General features: G+C 41.6%; 1 long non-coding RNA gene across 1 annotated transcript in view; it reads right to left on the reverse strand.

The window, feature by feature from the left end:
- Positions 1–343: 343 nt before the first annotated feature.
- Positions 344–20,332, reverse strand: part of LOC140258021 (uncharacterized) — a 31,661-nt gene continuing 11,672 nt past the window's right edge. The window contains exon 3 of the long non-coding RNA XR_011905167.1: positions 344–422. This is a non-coding gene — a long non-coding RNA (uncharacterized lncRNA). The remainder of the gene's footprint in view (positions 423–20,332) is intronic.

Genomic DNA, 20,332 nt, shown 5'->3' on the forward strand with positions numbered 1-20,332 from the left:
TACCCTGCGCACTGGAATGAAGCTATCTTAACTGCTGTTTACAAGGATTTAAAAGCAAGATACAACCAAAATAGAGCTGTAGAGATGCTCCCAACGTGAGCGATGGACCAAAGACTGCTGAATAATGAAGTTCCCTCACCCCACCGTGCTATCTCCCGCTCTCTTTAGATACCCAGAGCACACCCTTTGCTGCATTTATGATTGATGATGCAGTGCAGATACTTTGGTATCGGTGAGCAACGTGGGGTTTTGATTAATGACACCAGTGGCACTCCCAGAAGACCAAACAGCAAATAATACTGTTACACAAAACTAACATGACTAGGAATGCAGCAGGGCCTTACCAGTTTGGAGAAGTCTTTCTCATCTAAAATCACCTTTCTGCAGCCCAGGCCGTATGTTTTGGAGATTCCCCATCACCCCTGTGAGATGGAGGGCACAATCACCAAACCCTGATCAGTCTTTACGCTCCCCACATCTCAGACTGCACAAGGGTCAGCCATGGGCCCAATGCAGCCTGAGGGCCCCCTGGGGTGCTGTGATTTATGTTGTGACTCAGTGTCCCAGGTAATGAACGAACTGCCACCAACCACTTTATGGCTTGAGTTTGCCCTCAGCTCAGTGTTTTCCAGACACAGTGAGGTTTTAGGAAACAGTTTGGGGTGTTTTGGTTTTTTTTTGCTATTTTCCCCTTGCTGCCTATGCTGTACCTGCATCTTCTCAAGTCTGCAAGGCTTAGCATGGCTTCACTGCCCACTCCAAGTGCACGTGCATTCTTCCTATCAGACACTGGTCAGACATTTCTACACTCCTAGACTGAAAGATGGAACAGGAGGTGTGGTGCCCCAGGGTTTCCATGCTGGGGCTTGGCAGCCTGTTCTGCTGCCAGTGTGAGCTGTTGATGCTCGTGCTGCATAGCTGAGTGACCGTAATGCTCCTGTGCTCATAGCAGCCCCACTGACAGCTTTCCCAGTGATAGAAAGCCATTACAAACAAACTAAACCAAACAGAAGCAGCCCTCCTGTCCTCCCTTAGCACTTCCCTGGCACCTCCTATTGCACAGGAGCATGGACACCTCTTGTGCTGAGGCTGCCAATGGGCACCATCCCAAAAAACACCAACAGTGGCAGGTTCATGTCCCAGCACCACCAGGGACCTCATGCTTCAGGAGCCATGGAAGAGGTGTTGGGCTTCCATAGCACCGGGGCTGCCCATGGGAACCCTCCTGGCTGCACCCCATCAAGACGGTGCTGGGAACACCTGTGTGCTGCCCACAAGCCCCTTCCTCCAGCATCACTGCCAACTTTCCAAACCCATCAGCACATTCATGCAGCTGCTATTTAAAAATAAAATAGAATAAAAATAATAAGGAAAACCCACAGGAGAAATATTTCCTTTTTTTCATCCTCTTAAAAGTAACGTTTCTCCTTCCAGCGCTCACACTGGCTGGGGGCCCATTGCTGGATTATTTAGTCTGACTCCTGAAGCAGGAACAGATTTATGATTCAAATTCCCATGAAATGGCAGGGCTAGAAATTTTATCAAACTTTATATTATTGGAAAGAAGAGATCCCCGGGAACAATCCAAGCCTTTAAAGCTGGGATATCTCCACTGTATGAAGGAACTATTTTATGCTTTTAGAGGTGTTTGAAACGTGTTCGTGTTTTTCCCCATCCCCTGCACTCAGACTGAGAACAACTAAGACCCCACAGCACGTAAGGAGGGATATTAAAAACCAGCCCGAACATTTATAAAATCAAATTTAAAATTCAAAAAGGCTTTAAAAGAAAACATTTCTGGAGGATGTGCTTCGACACAGCACAGGATATGAATGCAGACATGCTCAAGGAGAGGGACAAAGCCTCATCCTGCAGATCAGGCACCTGGGGGTCTGTAATGAGGGATGCTAACAAGGTAGTCCAGACCCATTTCCAACCAGCAGCCACCCTATATCATGGAGTCCCTGAGGGCCCTGAAGGCACAGGTTTGGGCAGCAGGGATGCTTACTGCTGATAAGTCACTTTATCCATTTCCAACACACGCTGGGAGCTGGGATAAAATTCTTTGAGCATCCCCCCTTTGAAAAAGCCCAGCAGTCATCTTCAGTGACCAAGTAGTGAGAGCCGACTAACAGCAAGTTTAACAGCAGGAGTTAACAACAGTGCATCTGTATGATACTTGGTTATTTATACACTCAGATATTGACAGATAACACATCCAGGCAAGAATGTGGGTAAAATTTTGAGGAAAAAGCAGTTTTTTTTCCCCAAGAATACAGCAAGTCATTTATAGTAGGCAAAACATTTTCCAAATATACTTGACCTTATTAAAAAAGTCCTAATTTAGCGAATGTTTCAGATTTTTTTTTTTTTATTAATGTATTTTATCACACGTGTCCCAATTCACTAATGAACCCTGAATTTGACTAGGCTATTCTTAAAGGGGAAGATATAAGAAAAATATAACTGAAACAGCAAATGGGTCCATTATGAACTCTGCAAATTAACAGCAGATCCTCATTTTTAACATCTTCCATAAAAAGGCTGTTTGGGGGGGAAGAGAGGAGAAGAATAATTTTTCTTTGACCTGTTCTGGCCAAGTTTTCCTATAAAACAATATAGCATCACTGTAATGTACCTGGGATCCAAAATAAATCCGTCTGCCTCGCAAGAATTATCAGTAATACTGTATGTTCCAGTTTCAGATGGTTTTAATCAATCTTTTAGTATCTTTCATGTCAGCCCATTAAGCCAGGGATGATCACTTGGACTCTGAACTACCTCCTTGCTTTGTAAAATCATCTTGAGTAATATTAAATCATGTTGTTGGACCCCTGGAATTTCTGGGTTTCATCAACATTTACCCTCATTTTTCATATGGTAAAGTTAAGGAAATATCTGGTAACATTTTAATTCCACGTTATTCGATGTGGCTTATATAGGTGTGGAGGTACAATTGAGTCCTACACAGGAAAAGCTCATTTTAAGCCCTGGCAGAGCAATTATTTGATTCCCAAAAGATACGGATATAAATTTCTCCTAGGCACATCTGCCCTGTCTGCTTTTAATTTTGAAACACCAGCTTTAATTTAGAAACTGTACTGTGAGCTCTCCCTTTTGTGAGCAAGAATGACATAATTTGCCAAGCAGAGACCCCGAGCCAAGCTTTTTGTCTTTAGTAATCAATGAGTAGGAACCAATAGATAAAATGTTCCCTCACTTTGCAGGTTATCACCCCACATGGATCACAGCCTCATGGGGAGGCGCTGCACAGCCCTCCCTTCATCCCCATCACTGCCGACATCACCTCCTCTCACATTCTTGATCAGCTTCCCTGTGGCAACAGCAGCCACAGATCACATGGAAAACTAATATTAGGAAAGTATTTAATGTATTTATAGCTGTCTTTTAATGACATTTACCAGCTGGAAAGGAGGAGGCCTGCCAGCACCGTGCGATCAATCAGCTTTGAGGAACTCCAGCAAGTGCTCTTGAGACCACCAGCAAGCCCTGCAACAGCGGCTCTGCTGGGCTGCAGATCTTTGGGGTGAATCGAGCTGCCAGAATGTGTGTGCCTGGCCCTTATCACAGGAGGACCTTGAATTTCACCCAGGGCTGAGGCTGCTGCAGTGTATAAACAAACAATGCTAGTTCTTAGATCACAGGTCAGAAATCTCTATTCTCCATCAGCCAGGCAATCTGTGAGCATGGGACTCACCATGAACATCCTATATAAGAAACTGAGCATGCCAACTGGTTTTCCAGAGGACAAGACCAGAGACTGCTGGCGGCTGTGCTTGGCCATCAGCCTTCAGATCTGGGGTAGATGTAATACTTAGGGACACAGCTTAGTGGACAACACGGGAGGTTGGACTGATGATCTTAGAGGTCTTTCCAACCTGAATGATTCTATGACCCCTCCTTGCAACAAAACACATCAAACAGAAGTTGCGGCGGCTGCAGGAAGACTTACCTGGGAAACTGCAAAGATCAACTCATATGGAAAAGATCATGATTGAAAGATCCAAGTAAAGCAATTTTCTGCTTCCCAAAAGATGCAGATATAAATAGAACAGTGCTTGAAAATGAGCAGGCAGAAATGAAACAGGAACACATGCATAGAGCAAGTCTTCTAAAGCAAATGAAGGTTTACTATATTTGTCCCCAAACACAGCGTAGCAGAGCTGTCAGGCAATGCAAATTCTCCCTCTACTCCGCTGCCTCAGCTCCTATGACACACACAGGAGGCCGAACACCATCACCTTGAGCACTGCAGTTGAGCCACTGTTCTGTCTAAGTTCAGACTGACCTGCAGGAGCACAAGCTGCCATGACCACATTATCCCTGGGAGCCGAGCCCCGCCACTGTGATGCTGAGCATCCGCACACGGCCTGGGGAGAGTCCCTAAGGAGACGTTCCAAAGTTGCTGTGTGAGCACCATGCCAACCTCTCGTTTTAACATCAAGGGGTCTTCAGCCATCTTACCCGAAACTCTAATTGCTCTGACAAGCTGTGGAAAGACACGTCATTTAATGTGTAAACTTATAAAATAATCATGTGCTGTCTGTGCGCTTGATGCTCAGACTGGTGCAATTTCACGAGGGAAAAAGCTCCACTGTTTTGTTGGATTTTCTTCTGTGTTTTGTTATTTTGCTTTTCTTCCCCTTTTTCTCTAAAAAAAGAGTTCTACAGCTACAGTAGGAGTCCACATCTTTCAGCCTTCAAGCGTCCATCCCTATTTTCTATCCTTATCCTACCCTCACTGATCATACTTAAAATATTTTGGGTCTTGATGCTATTTGCTATGATTTAAAGTTTCCAGTTTAATTTCTTTCTTTCAGGTTGAGCTGAAATTCACATTCTGACACAGAATAAGGGGTTGCCAGTGCCCACCATTGACAAAACAGGCTTTGACAGTGAGAAGGCAGAGGATGGAGGCTGCATCACCAGCTCTCTGCACTGATATTATCTAAGTAATAAAAACCACGTCCTCTTAGAATTGCACAACCTTGAACGGGGACAACAGGAGGCCAAAACACATAATGCCAAAAGCTGCAGGATGAAACACCTGAGAAATAAGGCCTTTATGAAAGCAACCCCAGCAAAACACCTTGTAATGCGGTAGAACTGCTTGAAAACTTCCAAAAGACTTCAGTGGTTTTAAATATATATATATTTTTTCTTAAACACGACTTCCCTCCTCCCCCCTTTTTTTATTTAAAAAGCTCACTTCAGCTAGTAAAAGATAAAAACTCAAGTGGGAAAATCTGCTGGGGTTTGTTTAGCAGGTTTCATTTCAGTTTCTGTGGTTTGGTCTGACATTAAAATTAAATATTTTGCTCAACTGTAAAAATAAACAGATAAATAAAACCCTCCAAGCCTAACTAGCAAAATTAATCTGCTCAAAGCTCGCGTTCAGAAACTTACACTGCTAGACATCACTACGGCATTCAGAGGAGCACAAGCATACCATGTGCTGAGGGCAACCCCTGTTCTGGAAGCAGATGCAGAGGCCCTTAGGAAAGAGGCTTTCTTTCAAGAACCTGGCAGTGTAGTATTGCTGCTGCCTTCTAGAAAGCCTCACCCACAGACAATCTCCCAACAGAATTTCAGAGCTCTCAAAAGGACCCTTTTTTTTATAGACTGCTTGGATAATGCCTGTAGATAAAAAGAAGTTACAGCACCTTTTACTGGGTGGTGGCGTTAACATGGTAATCAATAGTATTACAGCTGAGTAATAGGTTTTGAGCAAAAGGGGCCGCAGTAACCAAACTCAGCAACAAAACTAAGTGCAAGGCTGACTGACTGTAGGACGTGCAGGAAGTCTATAATCTGCAGGGATTAACCAACTACTCCAGGACTTAAGGAGTCTTAGAGAAAGAGCAAATTTAATTTCTCTGAACTGCTGAAGCAACTCTAGAGGAAGCTTAAATGATGAATAAGTAAAGATGATGATGTGGATAATGAGACAACGACATTATGCAGTGACTGTCATTTTCCCTGTGTTTGTACAGATCCTATGATCAGGGGACCTGACCCAGGTGACTTCCTCTAGGAGCTTCTGCAATCCAAATAACAAATAAAAATAACAGGATTAAATCAGAATACATGATGTAAACCATCGTGCTGCAGGGCATATCCAACCCACCAGCTGCCTAAGGGGAAGGAAAAGAGGAAGATCTTTTCCCCATGGGCAGGTCATTCCATGGCTGCCATCCCAGGTTTCTTGGATCCTCCTCTGAAATGTCTCGTCTTAAACCCTTCATCACAAGAGACAGGAGTCTGAACTAGATGGACAAGCCATCTAATCCACCATGGCAACTCTATGATCCCATAGAGATGCCATAAATAATTCAGGCTTGCTGCAAGAAATCCCCTCACACTTCATGCAAGTCAACTGGTATCTCCAAGAGAAAAGATCAAATAACCTCTTTGCAACTATCATCAGAATTATCAAGGTTGGAAAAGACCTAAAAGATCATCCAGTCATCACCACCATTTAAGCGTCTACTGTGAGTTCATGGGTGCAACCCAGCACAGGCTGTTAAAATGAAATAACTAAACTAAGATGCCGCAGAGATCTCAGTCAAAGAAAACCTTAACCAATCTCTTTGGTGGTTCAGCAGTACTTCAGCTTTTACTTGGATGAAATGATTTCAGTCTTGCTCCTGTTTCGAAGATATCTTCAACAAGTTGAACCATTTGCAGTTTGAAGTTGGTTAGCCTGCCTGGCAGTGGCTTCAGGAGGATTCTCAAGCTAAAGCTGTTCTTGCCACCCCCTCTTTCCTTTCCTCACAGAGCGAGCTGCACAGCAGTTCTTGTGCTTCTCTGTGACCTGTTGCATGGTAGTAGGTCACATCTTCAAGACCTTATTAAAACATCTAAGAAAGTACTGGGGAATGCTTTAACTCCAAACCACTTCTCAGAAATAAAAGCTTCAACTAGAAAAGTTACTCTGAAGCTTGGACATCTACTAGGAGGGAAGGATGGCTAAAGCACTGCTGAAAATACGCCTTGAGGTCACACTTCTGTGGTAATTTTAGAGAACTGTGAGTGAAGGAAGATCTAATATGGAACTTCCAGTCTCCAGAGTAAAATACAGTGAATAAAAAGGGTTTAATGACTTCTGGACTTTGGCAAGGACTAGACTAGCTAAGTATCTCTTGAAAATAACATAAATAAATGCAACTTTATGAATTATCTGCATGAAAATGGATAACAAAATACAGGATGTAGAAAAACACTGCTAAATTCTTTGTGGCCTTGAGGAGTGGACATCTGTAAAGACAGAATCTGGACCACATTCAAAGGCTGCATCAAAGAGACAAATATTTGTCTATACTTTACATGTTCATCTGCAGACACAGGATTATGTGAACATTCAGCCTCTATGTCTTTACCTTGAATAAGCTTAAATTTCATATGAAGTCAGGATGTCGATGAAGAGAGTAAGAAAACCTTGTAAAGACAGTTAATGGAAAATGTCTATGTTGGGATAATGTAATGGGTCTCTGCAGAGTATTACAGGTGAGGACAAAGTGTTAGTGACAAAGGAGAAGAAGTATACATAGGAGTTTTCCCCCTTTCCTTAAGGACAGCAAGTCCCAGGCTCGGGCATGAGCAGGAGAAGACAGTGCGAAGAGTTCTTGCCTCTTCTTATAAGGAGGGTCTGAGTTAAGAGTCCTGAGCTGGAAACTTTCAATGGAGAGTTTGCGGGGGATCTCAGTGCAGACTGATGGGAGTTTCACAACAGCTCTGAGCTGGGGTCACAAACACTTAGACCACAATCCTTTGACGATGTACTATAAAATAGTCTTTATCATCACTCCCTATGTGAACCCCCTTGGGGCATTTCTTCCAGTACATCACATCGCCAATCCCCATCTCAATAAAGTTAGTGAATACTTTTTTCTGTTTTCATTCTTCAGACATGAATGACCTGGCTTTCTTCCACTGAAGCCAAGATACTATCACTCACTTAAGGTGAATCACAATCAAGTCACCTACTCAGATTCCCCAGATGAATGTGCACTCACAAACTTCAAGAGGAAAAACTAAAATGCCTTTGGGTATTGTAAAGTGGAGGTTCCCAGCTGAAAGGGAGGGTAGCTTGCAGGCAGAGATGACCCCAGTGAGTCTGTGTCTGCACGGGTATGCAACACGTCTGTAGCATATATTCAAGACAGATGAAGAGCTTAGGAAGTATAGAAACAAGGATTCAGATGTGTCAGCAAGTATGCATAAAAACAGCTGCTTAAAAATAATGTTTAGGGTTTGCCTTTATGCACTGACAGGAAAGGAATTCAGTGTCAAAGTTGCCTCAGCATTTAGCCACATGTTATTTTACTCCAAAGCACGCTGTGCTCTGATCTTTAATTATTATGATGCCTTCTTGAACTACGAAACTATCCATACAGATCTCTCTACACTACCTACCAATAACAAACAGATTTGCTGAGCTAATGACTCTGCCATTCAAGCTGGCAATTAAAAAATAATAATTTGGGACAAATGTAACAGGCAAATTGAAATCCTACCAGGAAAAACGTTCATGTTATTTTTACTATTACCCATTCCTTCCAGCCATACAACACCAATGACTCTATCTGAAGTGGGGTGAGTCAATCAAGATCCATCCTCAATTGCAGTCACAACCTGCACAATCCAAGGAGAGGGACTGGAACAGTCCCTGATGTCCAGACTATGAGCTCTTTGGAGATGCATCTTCTGCTGGGGTCTGTGAGAGGCTGAACATACTGTCAGCAGTTAAATAATACACCCGTATCATCACCATATAAAAAATACAGCCAAAAATCTGTTTGCATGGAAGTTGTTGCTTTGATTGTCACTAGTATAATCCTAACCATTTTCTCTCCTGCTGAGAATAAAGATGAACTTTCCCCACTGCTCAGTCTCCATTTCCCTCCCTTGCTTTGAGTGTACATCTACTCAAGACTGTACGCTCAGTTCAGACAGTCAGTGCATTCAAGAGTGGGACGACTTCTCAGACGGAACCTTGTTAGTGAAGTCAATAAACCAGCTTCAACTTGGAACAATATTAACAGACTTTGGAACTGTTGTGGGACGTTTTGGAAACTAAATGGGACTTTTGAAGATAAGCAACAGAGCATTTAGTAGAACACAGCTTGAACCAACAGTGCAAAGACTGAGGGATGGTTCACCAGGAGTAACTGCATTCAGAACTGACCACTGGGGAAGGAATTTGGTCTCAGCTAGAACGCTAAATTGCCAGCTAAGAGAAAAACATATACATGTATTGTAGTTCATGTCATGTTTGTAACCCACAGGTATTCTGATATTTCCATTTTCAGAAGCTGGTTCAATATTTAGCATATGCTGGTAGCATCTTTTTTTTTTTTTTCCCCATAAGTCAATGGACTAAAAAAAATCAACTTTTTTCTGTGTAACATCACAGGCTGGATTGGAGGAGCTTGCTGCTGTATTCTAGCCTAGACAGCTACTTTTGTCTCTTTTGCTGTTTCTTGCTTAAGAAAACAGTAAAGAAAAAGAGAGGAAAAAAGAACTACATGAAAGGAAAAAAAAGATAAATGGAAAAGGAAATCTTAATAAGGTTCTTTTTTTTTCCTCTCTTCTTTTTTTTTTTTTTGGAGACTGCTGTATTAAATTAAAGTCATACATAGGTTTCAAAGAAAATCATATGTCGGTGGAATGGTGAGCCCACCTGACAACGCAAGCTAACAGAATTGTAAATGTAAAGGGTAATGCTTGTCACTTCCTGACAGCTCTAAATGGCCTTTTAGTTCAGTACGCAGAGCTGTCATAAAAAAACATAAAAATGCATATGCAGACAGCTGAAACTGCAATGCACATCATTATCTGCAAATGGTATAAGTATCCTGAACAAAGGGCCTTCCAGTTTAAGGACAAGCATAAGACATTTTTCTGCCTCTAGCCTTAAAACAAAGTGCTGTCAAGAAAACAAGATTCTCAGTGCCAGAACTGAGGATTTTCTGTCAATCAGCAAGGTGCTACATTTGTACATATTTTTCTGACCCCAAATATGAGAAGAGCATCCTTAACAGATGTGTATTTAACTTCTGGCAGATACATCTGTTTCTTCTGGGTTTTTCTTATTTTTTATGTCTTTTTTTCCCCCCTCAAACACACCGCAGAGCAGAACAGTTTTGCTGTGTACTTATTAGTTCCTTCTATCCCAGCTTTTCTGCCTTACTTGTTTAAAATATCCACATGGTGGCTTCACTGTTATTGTGCTCAGATTAGGGGGAATTTAGGGACCACTGTTAACTTGCTCAGGGAACCATGCAAAATAGGTGAATTATCCTGACAACTAATGTTTGCTACCAGCTTAAGAGAATTCAAATATAAAAAGACCACCACATTTCCAAGGTTGCAAATTCATTTCCAGTGCAGTTTGAAAATACACATTAAAAGCAATAAGAGCTTTGCAAAGAACATTTCAGAGCAGGGTTGGGAATAAACCTGTTCTCTTCACAACTCTGGAAAGTTAGCAAGCAATGAGAGCTGGAGGGTGTACTGCACACAGCGGAGGTGCACCCACTGACTGCTCAGCTCCAATTTATGCAGGTCATGCCACTCATGTGATACCATATGTGATGACATAACCACTCTCAAATCAGTCCAAGTAAAGGCTAAGAGGGCATAGGACCTTCTACCCCAAGAACAACTCACAAATGCGTAAGAGATCAGTAAAGCCAGCATACAGTTGGTTTTATGCTTTTTCCTTGTGTTTTCTTCCCCTTAAGTCTCCAACCCAAAGCACATCCACACTGACCCCACATACCAGCATCCACTGCTCCACATGTGACACAGACCCTCAATGACAACTGAACTTCTCCCATGCAGCAAACAACCCACGCAAATATTCTTCACCAACACAATCAATAGGCCAAGGGTGAAACGGGCTACAAGCATCTAACCAATAAACCATATCTTTCTTAGTTCTGAGACATCCAAAGGTGTTTCCATATTCAGATCTCGATCCCATGCAGCAGCCTGTGTGCTCACTGCATTGCATAAGGCCTCTTTTTCTAGAGATTCATATCCCCTCTAGATCTCCAGCATTTACCTTTATTGCTTTTTATGCTTATCTCCTGCTCCTGAGTACAGGCTGCGGAAAGCACTCTGTCGTTTAGGATCTGTATATGCTACAAACAATAATTGCTCCAGCTTAGAACACAACTGATGGCACAGGCCCTGGTGTGAACATTTCTTATATATCTTCTCAGTGTCTTCCGTTACCCATCAAATGTCTCACTCCAAGGCTCTCTGCTTGCAGCATAAAATATGGGAATATGAATCAAAGATATTTGGGATTTCAGACCCAGAATTCCAGCTTACAAGAAAAGTAATGGAAGAAACATCAGATGGGAATATTTCCTATTCATCTCATGGCTTATATTTACAAAGTGCTGCGTTTGAATCTGTAAATTTCCTAGTATAAAATTACCCTGAACAGTTGCTTAATGGCACCTTAATTTTCTTTTAATTAATCACCTTTAGAATTTCTAGCTGGTTCTGCATTAAGGTACACATTTATCACATATATAATTTTTATTCCTTTCTCCCAAAATTGCCCAAAGAAACCATCCAAGGCTACAGCTGCAACATGAGAAGACTCATTGCCTTTGTATCTGCAGTAAGAAGCTACAGGAACACAACACAACCCTGGAAGAAAACAGCTTCTCTCTGAGATTTTAACAACTATCTGGTAAGCTCTGGCTGCCTCTTGCTTCTTGGTGTGTATGAGACATCTGAGGACACAAATTCTGAAGTTTGGGTCCTGTCTCAGTAACAAAATCTAATCGTATCTCAAGAAAAACAACATCTTAATGCTCACTCATTGGTTTTGATTCCAAAGCCACCTCTACAGACACCTGAATAACCAAAACCAACTCTGCACTGTGCTCTCTCCAGAGTCAAAGCTTGCATGTGCACTTAAAAAAAAGCTTTGCAGACTGTGTGTAAAAGCCCCATCTGGTGATGCCTCACATAACAGTATGCTTCCAGCTAATTACTGTACACTTAAAAACATAAACTGTGCCTTATTGACATAAAAACAAGTGAATATATGTCTGCCTGCTAAGAAATTACACTGGACAGAAGAAAAAACCTTTCCAACCTGCAGAGTGAGCTGATGGTGATGGACCAGATGTCCAATGGGAGTAGGAAAGGAAGGGGAAATGAACAGCCAAGCCAATTTTAGGATGGAGCCTGATATACTTTTGTGAATAGGTTGCATGACGTGGTAATACGGCAAAGGAACTGCTTGATAGTCCAGGTGACTCATGTTCCCGTAGTCTAAGTATTTCATGAATTTATTATTATAGTTAACAAAACTTGATGTGTTTGATGATATTTAAAACAGCTGCTTTTTGAAATCACTGAAGTCATGAAGGGAGCACAAAGAACATCATCCTCACTTCAAATAAATACAACCATTGAAAATATAAAACACCACAAAGCTTTACCCAACAGAGGAGTTGCACTGTCATTAGAACAACCACCCGCTAACACAAACACAAGTCTCCTTCTCAGCGGAGATACACAACACGACCAGTTTGGAGACCAAAGTGACCTCCAGCACTACAAAACAAGCAGAGACAAGGTAAAAGCATCACGGTTCTTCTTGCACATCTGGCCTTAGTGACATGGATCTTCTCCTGATCCAACAGATGCTTCATTTAGCAGATCTTTTTTTTGAGCTTGGCTTTAATATTGCCATGTTTAAGAGGTGAGGCTGCCAAATAAAAGCAAAAGGAGTCCTGAATCTGGACTAACACCCACAGCTGAGCTCCATCAGTCAAAAAATAACAATATTTTAACTGCAGTCAGATAGAGCTGGATTTGAACATGCATCTTCCAGACAAAAGCTTCTGTATCACATTACTATGACCTGTGCCAGCCAGGCCTCCCTCTCAATCTGTTCCCTTTCTATTTACAAGGAAAAAAAAAAAAAACGAACAAGAAAGAAGGACATTCTTTTATTACATTTTTTTTTCCCCTTAAGTAAAATGTCTGTGCTTTCTCTGGATGGTTCCTACCCGATTTATACAAGGTGAATTTGACCTTCAAGAGGCAGAACATCTGGGAATGACAATTAAAGCCATCTGCACCCAAGGCAAGCAGGTTGCTCGCTATCCACTCCATTCTGTTGCCTTCAGAACATTGAGGAGGGGGGGTAATCTCAAGACAGCCATCCCCTTTTTATTGACTGTCTCCTGTGCTTTTAGAGATATGAAAATACGCAGAGCCTGACTGCGCTTCTTCCCAAGGAGGCTTATGGAGGATGGCATGTAAACTTCTGCCGTGCTCTTGAAGATTTGTGCCTTAAGGGTGGTGTTGCCAGAACACAGGTTTTCTTTAGTACTTAGTCTAAGCTCTATACACTTCACTGTTCATTACTTGGCTTGTCCAAATTTAGCTTCTTATTACCTTGGTATGGCAGAGTGGTTGATGCATTTCCTACCAGCATCCAACTTTAACTGGATCCAGAGAAAAGAACATCACACTCTGGCAGCACTGCGTTAAGCTCCAGCTCCACTTCAGAAGGCTGAGGATCCGGAACATTTTACATTGGAACATTTACACTGGTAAAACCCAAGCCAGTGTTCTCTGCAGGATTTCAGGGCAACTGGACATTACCAACAGAAGCTTGCGAAACCTTCACATTTTCTGCAACAATCATTTTCTGACTCAGCCCTCTCTAAAACTCAGTTCTATGAGGTTTGGTTGTTGTTTAAATCAAACACTTTTGACACCCATCACACTGCCTACTGCTATCCCATTGTTTTTGCTTGTACTCTTCCACCTGCCTGCACCATTTGACTTTTCACATCATACTTTGCTGGCGAGCTCTTTCAGAACAAAAGTATTTTGCTGTGTATGTTTCCACAGCTCTTTGCACAGTAAGATTTGACTATCTGTCCCAAGATGCTAAAGCAATGCACAAGTCAAACAGCACTAAAGGTACTGGCTGTATCATGTAGCTATTTGCACAGAGGCCAAGAAAGAAAGAGAAAGAAAGAAACCTAATCCAGAAGCAGAATCTGTTTTTGGTTTTTGTTTGTTTGTTTGTTTTGCTTTACTTTTTTTGTGGTACTGGAATCTTATTATTTTCATTTTCTCTTTGTTTCAATTGTATTCGCCCACTTAAGAGCTCTCTGTGTGCCACCTATCGGTCCAATTCATGCTCAGTTCCTCTTTACAGGAACACAGTGGTGGAAGAGTCATGCGGGGCCAGGGAACTGGAGGTGGAAAGCCAGATTCTGTGTATGGCAAAACTATCCAGGAAACAGGGAAAGGAAATGTGTTTTTCTAGGCAGGTTGAGCCAACTGCAGCCCAAAAGGCAGTCACAGCCCTATTTCAAACTAGGGGTGTTGCTCAGATAAACCAGCAACATGAAATTACACAAGCAGAAAGATATTTTAGAAAACATTCCAAACAGTGAATGACATACTCGAATGTTATGTTTTTGGAGATCTAACCCTGCCTTCTTTTAGTGAGAAATCAGACACTTGAGAGAATTAAGAGAGATTATATTGACAGGTCTTGGTTCCACAACAATTCCCCATATATATGCCCTGTAAACACCTTTCTTTCCAGTGTCAGTCACACATTCATTTTTTACCACAATAATTCCATGCTAAGATCCCATTCCCATAATAGAAAGGGGAGGAAAAAAAATGAGTGACACCTCAAACAATATTTGATAGTCTAACAACAATTTCTAACTTCAAAGACTATCTACATAAAAGTTGAAGACTTTTGCTACAAAACCAAACCACTGGGAAATCATTTTCCATCTGACATCAATTCCCCAGCTACTACAATGAAGGCTTTAACTAAAAGTGTAACTTTTACTGGTGGTTCTTTAACATTTTAATCTATGCTGTAAGAAAGTATGAGCATAGTTGGGTTCTACTGAGCAAGAATTCAAGAATACAGGGCTGCTCCACAAATTAGAAAGGGATGGCCTTCGTGGCCAGCTGGCAAGCATTCACATACATGGCTGCGTTACAGTGCTTTAAGAGATCTGGGTATGGGAAGATTGGACTGCTTAATCCCAAATCTTTATGAAGGCAAAAACACAAGAGATAAAACAAAAAACATCCCCAGCCCCCAAAATAATCATCTTGTAGGAAGGGAATGAATTTTTCACAGGTAAATCATTATAACTAATGACTTTCACCATAGAGAACCCACAGGAGCAATCAATAGGTACAGGTATACAAATCGTGTACCCTAAGACTCATCACGAGAAGCAGAGATCTCTAAGGTTTGACAATGAACCATTTTCCCTTTCCAGAGATACTGGCAAAGCCCCACAAATGTGGTTGGTTGGTTTTTTTTTTGAAGCCCTGCTTTCATTTCTAGCTGAAGAGGAGATTGCATGTCTAAGACATCAAGTTGTGACCTTGTGGTGAGTTAAATGGGTGAGCATGTTAAGAGGCTTGTAAATGTATCTGGACCTTTTTTTCCTCACCATCTGTTTCATACTTGATATCTTGATAGATAGCTCAGCTTATTACCCACCACTAATGTCATCTCTGTGTTGAAGCCTTGTTATTTGAAATATGGGGTCTCTCCTTTGTATAGCAGTGACTAAGGACATCAGAACCCACTTGAAGTTGTTTTAAATGAATTAAATTGGTAACAGGCAGCATTGCTGTGTACCGGTTTCCAAGTTACATAGTAGAAGTTTAAATGATTAAACCCACTTAATGTATGAACCAGGCATTCCCTATGGCAGAGAAGAGTCAGGTTTTCCAGTGAAACATTTGCCTGGTAGTTAACATTGTGCGGAGGTATGCAGATGCTTTTGCCAGGGGAAAGTGAAATAATTGATGCAGCTGAAAATGACCTTGATCTTAAAGTCATTACCTCATTCCTTGAAATATCTGAAAATACAATGACAGAAGCAAGGGCCCGAGCGACTACCGTGACTTTTACTTTGTCCCAAGTACCAGCGTGACATGGGTACATGCCAACAATAAATCATTTCCCTGGAACACACAATAGTAAAAAGCTGGGGTCATGTTTTCAAGCTGGCTTCTTTTCTTTCTTTTTTCCTTTTTTTTTTTTTTTTTTAATGTGTTGGTTTTGTGTCTCTGCAGACTTTACATGACGTCCTTCTGTCTGCCTACATCTATTTTATAGATTAATGGTACCTGTAACTACTCAGCTGAAAGGTAAAATAATGGCAAGGGTGATGAAACTGCATGCTCCATGACATAGGAGGGTGACTCACGGGGTCAGGAATGAATTCCTGCCTCTCACCACTGGCAAAGCCTTGTACTGCTACTAAAGCACTATGTATGCCAAACAGGCAACAACACACCTGGAGCTGCACAGAAGACCAGAAGGTCCTCTGGGTTTACCTGCTTCCCAGGCAGGAGGGACAGGTTATACCATACCACAGATCTCACTCCTGCAGCCTCTGGGCTTCTCTTCAGTACCAAGAAAAGGCAAGTACCTTATTAGAAAGCACAAGTTTCCCACCCAAAGTGTCAGATGGTAGCTATACTTACAGACCAGGTTAGGTAAAGGATGATGGACTTGTGCCTTTTCTCTTTGCACACAAGCACACAAAGAGCAGATGGGAATATGCTAGCCCAAAGAGAGAGAAGGCATTTTAAATGTAGTGGAAAGTTGAACAACAAACATAGCTGTGACCAAACACCGTCTGCCAAACGTTAAAAGACTTGATTCATGCAGCAAAATGTCACACCAAGCAGTTTTTCTGCAGCCAGCTGTCACAGGCAAAGCATTCAGCGTCTAGAACTGCACTAGGATGGCAGGTTATGGGAGGAGCTCAGAGCCCAGGAGGAACCTGAGAATCACACTGACAACTTTACATTTGAGAAAGCTCCTTTGTAACAAGCACGTGAACTGGATCCAGAGTCAGGCTGCTCGTGCAACAAAAGCACATGTTGGGGTATAAGGAATGGAAGCCAGGAAACTCCAGTGGTTTTAGTGGAATTTCACCTCCTGCAAGACAGCCTACGGCTCTGGGAGGCAACACACTATCAGCACACCACGGCTTTATCCTTCCATCTCTGAACCTCTGCCTTCCCTCTTTACAGCCCACCACAGCTAACAGTGTGAAGGTAAACATGGCTGGGAAAGACATAAAGTTCTCAATCTGTCGTTCTTTACTGATACAGAAACAAGTTTTCCTAAATTTAAACTTAATACACATCAAAGTGTTACAAACACTTACTTGCGTTACAGAAGATGGTTATGTGTTGGCAGGATACCTATATCCTGTACCCACCAAAGTCTAATTTTATTTCTCATAAACCCTGCCTGGATTAGCTTCACTTTAATTTCATGCAAACAGTGCCTTGTAACAGTGGCAGCAGACCTCACCGAAGAACCAGAGGTTCTGTTTCCCAAACCAAACACAGCCCAGATCTCTCAGCTCAACCAAGGTTGGAGCACAGATCTGGATTTACTCAGAGTTCAATTTGGAATCCAATTTTATAATCAATTCTCCGTCGTTTAAATCAATGCTGCTGATATAATGCATCAGAGAACCTATCCCCTTGATGGAGGATCTTAAAAAGCCGTATTTTACGGCTATGTCATCACCAGGCATTTGTGGCTTTAAAACATTTGTGAAATAGGCTTTTCTGGTAAAATCTTGTGTGGTCTATTAAACATACAATACACAGCAGAGGAAATACTTGATTACGCTTACACACTTTTCTCTGTTTCTGGTAATATTCCAAATGAACACAGTTTTGCCACATGGTGATCGGCTCCTAAGATGGCTTCTGAACTTTGTAATGTTACTGTTCTGCCTTGCAGTTGACAAGTTAGCTTGGACTGCATTAGCTTACAACCTGCCTCAACAAACACCTTGCTTTTCCTCATGATATTACCATTAAAGCTAACTTCTAGGAATTCCATTCAAAGGCAGCCATGCAAACAGGCCTTTAACATACTGCATGTATATGTTTGCTTTTGTAGCACTCCCATATGTATGTTTTGTTTGCTTGCGTGCTATACACAAAACGCATGTGGAATCTATAAGCGTAACAAACAGGATCATTAACTGAAAAATTAATCATGCTCGTGCAAATTGAGGGAATTTGCACCATTAGTTCTATTAGAACTCAGTGAAGTGTCTACATAATTTAATACTTTCCTTCAAACCTCACTACAGGAATCCAGCAGTTCTTAGCTGGCAGCACTGAAAGTGTCATTTTTCTTAGGATATGGATAAATAAAACGAGGATTTCCAAAGCAGATGTATAAATAAAGTGACATATACATTTTCGTACTTCATTCTGCGTTACAAAGCACAGCTCCTTAACATATGCCACTGAACAAAAAAAACCTACAGGTCATCAACTGCAACATTCACAACTCAAAGTAAAAGATATCTTTTAAGAGATTAAGTTATTAAAAAAGTAAGAGTCCACAAACAGAAACTGTTTAGCTGAGTGAATCTCCTGAATGTTGCTTCCTAAATTCTACACGTTGCCTGAATGATTTGCCACATTCTTTACTAACAAAGTGACCATACTAAAGAAGGGATATTTGTATGAATTTAAATAAAAACTCAGAATTATTACTTGGTGTGTTGAACAGCACAGGGTACCCTGAAAGCTGAGGATGGAGACAAGTTGAGTCATCTAAGACAGCATGGAAGCCCATCTTTGACATGTTTAGTAAATCCAAACAGCCAACCCATAATTATATCCTTACAACAAACTTCAGATCTCCAGTACCAAGCAGACCAGCAGCCATAAGTTTAGCATACCATGAGATGGGAACAGGAGACAGCCCAAGTACTACCAACATGAAGGAAACAGGCTACACAGAACATGAGCTGTTTCTGCCATTTTCACAAACTCGAAGGGATTCAGCATTATCAAGTCTTAAATGAACATCACATTGTTTCTTCAGACACCACTTTGCATTCAAAGTATTTAAACACAACAAAAAAAATCACCTTTCCAGTATCCATCAGACACCCACTGGAGCTCCTCAAACATGCAGAGGAAAACATGCAGCAATATAGAAAAAGAAACAAAAAATGCAGCCTCTGGAAATTACTGGATGGAAAGAAAGGAGCTAAGATTGCAGTGTGTAAAGCTGAACTCATCCTAACGCAATCACTGGTGAAAATCACTGGTATTAATGGGAAATCATTAACAGAAGGGTTCTCAAAACTCAAAATTTGCCTTTTAAACAATGATAAGGTTTTGTTTTTTTTTCTTAGTTTTCCTATAAGCAACAAATGCAGTGAAACACAATTTCCCACCCACACCAAAATAATGTTTGGCTGAGCTCTATTTTTGGTGCAAATAGTTCTCTGTTGAGACAGCTTGCTCATGTCCTCATCAGAGTCTTGGAACAACTTTCTGGCTCTAATGCACATTCACTGTGTCACCGTCAGTAAATCATATCATCTGCACGCCACAAATTAACATCTGTAACACTGGGAAAGCCAGCTCTTTTTAGAAAGTTGTTGTGAAGCTCAGTTAGTTCAAGCGCTAATTATTCTGTTTAAAGTTCTTTGAGTTGAAGATGTTTACAGCTCCGTATGATTTCTGTAATCAGCAGTAGGTCTGAATCACTTGGGTAAGTAATGATCTCAACGTTTCAGTCCAATCTGAGCTCAGCAAAGCGAACGTAGCAGGGAGAAAGTTCGAAGAGATTCCCGTGGGAATGGAAGGAAAGATTTCGCATTTCAAAGAAAGGAAATCCAAATCCTCATTTGCCCTTACTCCATAACAAACCCCACCCGGGTTTGTACTTCTTCCAAAGCACATCTTGCCTGTATAACGTGACCATCAGTAAAAGATCACACTGTAACTGACAGCGCAAAGAGAAATAGGAGTTTAACATTATCAGAATTACCTGGATTTACTGACACTGATAAGTTTTAATCCCCAGGGACTAGGCGGTATTGTTAACAGCGAAGATGAGGAAGATAAAACAGAGGCAATTATTCTGTACTTCATAGAAACCCAAACTAGAATTCCCCGATGCATCTATGTTTGCCTGACAAGTCTCAGAGGCCAACGCTTGGTATAAAAAACACACACCGACTTTCTGCTGCTCCCCTTGGAAAACTCTGCATTCTTGAAGATGCAGACGGCGGCCAACCTTGAGCACCAGTACTGCTGGTGCAGGAGGCTCCTAAGCATGAGATCTAGGTGTCCCTTGCACACACACAGTCACATGCATCATCACAGGGAAATCCACCCGGAATGTTAACTCTGAGCAAGTCCTATTTCCTGATGTGAACAGCATGTCAATCATTGAAGACCTAAAACACTGGCTGATGGAGACTTG

The sequence above is a fragment of the Excalfactoria chinensis genome, chromosome 13 (assembly GCF_039878825.1).
Source record: "Excalfactoria chinensis isolate bCotChi1 chromosome 13, bCotChi1.hap2, whole genome shotgun sequence".
NCBI lineage: Eukaryota > Metazoa > Chordata > Aves > Galliformes > Phasianidae > Excalfactoria > Excalfactoria chinensis.